The 4919-nt window shown below is 47.4% G+C and overlaps 1 long non-coding RNA gene across 2 annotated transcripts in view; it reads left to right on the top strand.

The window, feature by feature from the left end:
- LOC144798689 (uncharacterized) overlaps positions 1-4919 on the top strand; it is a 367086-nt gene that overhangs the window by 3125 nt on the left and 359042 nt on the right. The window lies entirely within an intron of this gene.

Genomic DNA, 4919 nt, shown 5'->3' with positions numbered 1-4919 from the left:
GGCATTCCTTCTGCTATTGGTGGAAATTGAGGGCTGTGTCCCACACCCCCGGCCGCCCTACTCCTCCCAATGTACAGTGTTAACGATGCTCAGAGAGCAGTTTTAACCCGTTCTGACGCTGTCGGAGCACGGGGGCACGTCACGGCTGCTGTGCAGCGCCAGGCGTGAGCGTGTGCAATTCCCCGGAGAGACAGCAGAGGGGAGAGAGGCCGGGCTCTGCAGTCAATAACACCGACCCGCCATAGGCTCCTAGCCTTAGATAGAATAGAGCGATTGGCAAAACAGCAGCCAACCAAGAACACAGACACTTTAGCTCTAACCAAAAGTCACCTCTCGTCCTTATATGAAAATCAGCGCCAGGGTTGTATCTATTTACTAATTTCCTCACACCAGGCTGGCAACTAGAGCCAAATTTCGGGGGGAGGGGGGGCTGAAAAATATTTCGGGGGGGGGGCTAATTCTTTGAACCATAGACAGAGTGGCTGTAAAATGGGGTGAAAACACAACAAAAGCCTCGTTTACAAGTAGATGGTCTTTTAAAGACCTGTTAAGTACTCGGGTGCGGCTGCAATTAGATTGACGCCAGCCCCCGAAGCTGTCTCTGCCCGGGCTGACTCACATGATTGGGGGGGGGGGGGGTGTCTGAAGCCCTGTGAGCCCAATGGGTGTTGCGCGGCTGCCTCACACAATATTCAATTTTCTCTGTTTTTGTATAGCGCTTATGCAATCAGGATACTGTTCAGAGGACTGAAAAATGAACTTTTATCACGTGCCTCAACTTTCCTTGATGGATTATTGGACTTGTGCCCCATTACGTGCCTTCTGTGAACATTTGTGCATTTGATGGTATGCGTCACCTTTGATATGTACGTGCTGTGATCAGGGCACAAGTCCTAAATAAAGAAGTGGGGGGACGCTCACAGACAGGAAGTGACGTCACGACTGGAAGTGACGTCACGAAAGGCAAAAACCTGTTAAAATAGGTATGTGTTTAATAGTTGGTGTAGCGCTTTTGCGCAGGGGGACGGCGTCCATCCATTGGTTGCAACGGCGAACCTGGTAGGTGAAGGGGCGTGGTGACCGGCGTGGTGTCCTGCAGCAGTCCGAGAAACTTCCGATTTCAGCCATCCACCTGCGCGCACCTATTTTGTAAGGGTGGACGCGGTTTTGATTGTAAATGGTGGACGGCTTTTTGATTGAGCAGGGTGGACGGCGTCCACCCTGGAAAACCCTCGAAAATAAGTGGGGGGATGCCGTCCACCCGCGTGGAACCCCGACTCGTGCCCTGGCTGTGATACAAATATCAAGCATAACATCATAACAAGTGAATGGGATCCTAAGTACCAATTGTATTGGCCGGAAGATGTGGCATGAATCCAGGGGCCGTTTGTTTTTTTCACGAGCCGCACTCGTGTTGCAAAATGTAGTTCTATATTTTTAAGCAAGACTGTTGTCTTTAATAAAGATGAAGTAGTTAACACCATGAAACCACTAAACGGCACCATGTGCTGGAGACGCGGTTCTTTCTTCTTTCCCTGGTGCTTGATTTCTCTTAGAAACAAGTGCTCATGACGTGGGGGCCACACTAAGTTTTTGACTCGGGCCTCTCAAAAATGTCTGACATGAATGACTATGTATTCCTAAATTTGTGTTTTATTTCCTGGCAGGGGTGAGTGAATGTGTATTAATGCGTGTAATATTGGTTTTAATTATAAGCTCTTGAAGTGTTTCAAACATTCCAAGTTTTGCAATGAGACTAGATCAAGACATGAATGTGTGGTGTATTGATGATCACATACATTGGGTACATGCACTTACTGAGCTAGCTAATTTACATAGCAAAGTCTGCAGCTTACATTTCACTGGTGAATAGACATTCTCCAACTTAAATAACGCAGATGATTTGGTTGTGGCTTTACTCGTGTACCATCATGCTCTGTTGATTATGATCAGCTAACCAGACCAGGCCGATCATAGTGAGGGCAAACCAGGCAAGGCCAATGTGATGGGCAGAAGGCACGAATATAGTGGGTAGACTGGGCGAGACATTGTCTGTAATGTGAGTGGCTGAAGGCATGAGTGACTCCAACATGATGTACCCATCACACAACCTTAGGGTAGGGTGACCAGCTGGCATGGGTGCAAATTCAGGACGCTGAGTGTAAAAATTCAGGACAAAGGGTCAACATTCAGGACAAAAGGTAAGTTTTACAGACTCATCAGAGGAGGGTGCACAACTTTGCCCCTGGATTCAAGCTAGCCTGGCTGAGGAAGGGTGATGCCCTGTAACCGGTCCAAGGATGCTTGTTGCCAGTCCAGGGAGGACCTCGCTTGGCAGTTCGGGCTGGACTGTTCCCATGAGGAGCAGGGCAAAACTGATTTGCATATGGCTGGGTCCAAACTGGGGTGGCGTAGTGAGCAAAAGAACAATGGATTTAATCCAGACTTCTTGACTGGAGGTGAATGTTTGATTTATTCAGCATGGCGTTCATCATTTGTTGCCACAGAACCTTTGCTTGCAGCATGATCCAGAACACGACCTAGTAATCTCCAGAATCTCTCAGGAAGGCTGTAAAGGTCTGTTGGTCACTTTCAAAAGAACTGCACTGGCCATGTGTGTGCCTCAATCTAGCAGTGAAAAGAGGCACAGGAGGCTGTCAAGTCTTGATCGGAGAGGTACTAAAAATTGAGAAGTGTTAGAGGGAAATCAGAATTTCGGCAATTAATGGCATCAATATTTCCCTGCAGCAAGTGTCTCCGATTTTTTTCCTGGAGCTAGTAAGTCATCCTACCTCAAGGAGGTTCTAGGATGTCATTGCCTGCGGCAGGAGTTCTGCATATTGATGATCAGTTGTCCTAGAGTTACAGAAGCAATCTGCTTTCCATTAGAGGAGGCATTTAAAGATCCAGTCATTGTGCTGATTACCAGGACACCAGTGCTTCTTATGGCAAGGGTTTAATGAGGGATCATTTAATTAAAAACATTCCTGATGCACTGGAACTAGGTGTTCACAATGAGGCGCTGTTTCACAGTGACAGGGGCCATTAAACAAAAGCAGGGTACCATGCCCTAGGCTCTGGTAAGAGGAGGCCCAGCAAATGCTGTCATTGCACAGAGGCCCATTATCATGCTGTATGTGATAATTAACCCGACATACAGTATGATGATGGGCGATAACAATCTGTGCCAGTTCAAGGAGGGGCTCCTGCAGGCCCTTAAGATCACAGCAGGAGCGCAAGCAGGCCCTGGAGTGAGAGTTACAGAACTCTCAGGCTGCCTCCCCCTGACTGCTTGTGCTAATGTCCGAAATTACAGACAAAAGGCATCCGTGAAAGAATAACTCACTGACAAGAGTCCTAAATAACGGACGGTCTGTGAAATTTACAGATGGTTGGTCACCCTATCTTAGGGTAGTGCCAGACAAGCAGACTTGTGGAGAGATGCTACCCCAACTGGGTATGTAGAATGGCGGTGTCAAGACTTGTGATGTTCTTACCGGCTCTGGCGTGTTGGAGAGATTCACGACTTCAGTTCTTGAGGGTTTTGGTCTGTCCAAGGTAAGGGAGACCCCTTCTGGTAGCCACGGTGCTGCTGACAATGAAATAGCCTAAGCAGACTGTGTCCTCCAGAAGGAATCCCAAGTGGGAAAAAACCCTTAGGTATAACCTCTGGTAGAAGTGGTAACTACAGGAATTAAGAGGAAGGAAAGAAACCGCCAGAAAGAGAAAAAGAAGGCCCGGAATCCGAACCGGAATAGAAGGCTAAATCAGGAACAATGTAGGCCAACAGGAATCACAGAAGCACAGGCTACCAACAGGAGCGAGGACATGAGGTGCCGGGTTTTTAGGAACCCGGTGGTGCCAGGGGATAACACCCGATGACCTCTGAGTTCTCCCTTGTTCCGGACCACAGAAACAATGAGTCTTCCAGTCGCAGTCAGAGATCAAGTTTTATTGGTAGCTACCAAGTAACACGTGTCCTAGAAGCATGACAAACACGGGTCATGTATTCTCAGGAGACTATACGTGTTCGTTTTTACAGAACCAGTCTTCTCCTTTTATACAGAAATAATGGCTTCAAGCAAGAATTCTTGAGTTTATGATATGGCTGTAAACATATTTCTGTAATAATACAAAGTGCGGCGTCACGAAAGCAAACCCACATTTTAGATGTCCAGTTCGTGACGGATTACCCAGCAAGATCCGGGACTCCCATCAGATATCGATGAAGCACCAATAAAGGCAGGTACCACCCAGTCATAAAACTGGCCATAAAGAAGAAGTATGGACAGGTGCATGTTTGTAGAAAGCATGTTCTGTATGGGGTGAATGGTTTGTGGAATGTTATGTGTCGATAGTATCGTATTCGGCCACTGGGCGGGGAGCCGCCCAAACAGGTTTGGCTTAAGGCAATGGAGTCAGTTTGGACAGGTCAGGGGGAAGTCAGGGAAGGTGGACGTGTCCTTTTGGATCAAGCTTGACCTTTAATTGACTTAACATGAGGGCAAGACGTAAGATGGATGCCGTTCACAAAATGGAGTCTAAGGGATTGGGACGGAAACTACGATTTAGGGGTGTTGGCTACCCTCGATTGTCACACAAATACATAGGAATGATGTCCTAATCATTATCGGTTCATGGACACTAAATTCGTCATGGTACGTTGATATTTTGTGACACGGGTATTGGACCTCGATATTGGGATAACAATAGGGTCCAGATTTTCAGAACCACAGACCCTCCTTTTGCCCTTATGTAAGGCAATAACTCATGTTAATCCGAGTCCAACTCTGTATGAAGGAATTCGTGGAGATGCTGCTGTAACATCATCCTGTTGCTTAGTTCGTCCCTTGACGCAGGCTTCCGTACACATGAAGTAGCACAGAGGCCACAGAGTGCAGGAGCGCACTGGACACATA

The sequence above is a fragment of the Lissotriton helveticus genome, chromosome 12 (assembly GCF_964261635.1).
Source record: "Lissotriton helveticus chromosome 12, aLisHel1.1, whole genome shotgun sequence".
Classification (NCBI taxonomy): domain Eukaryota; kingdom Metazoa; phylum Chordata; class Amphibia; order Caudata; family Salamandridae; genus Lissotriton; species Lissotriton helveticus.
Note: the sequence above shows the minus strand (reverse complement) of the source record. Positions and strands in the feature narration are given on the sequence as shown.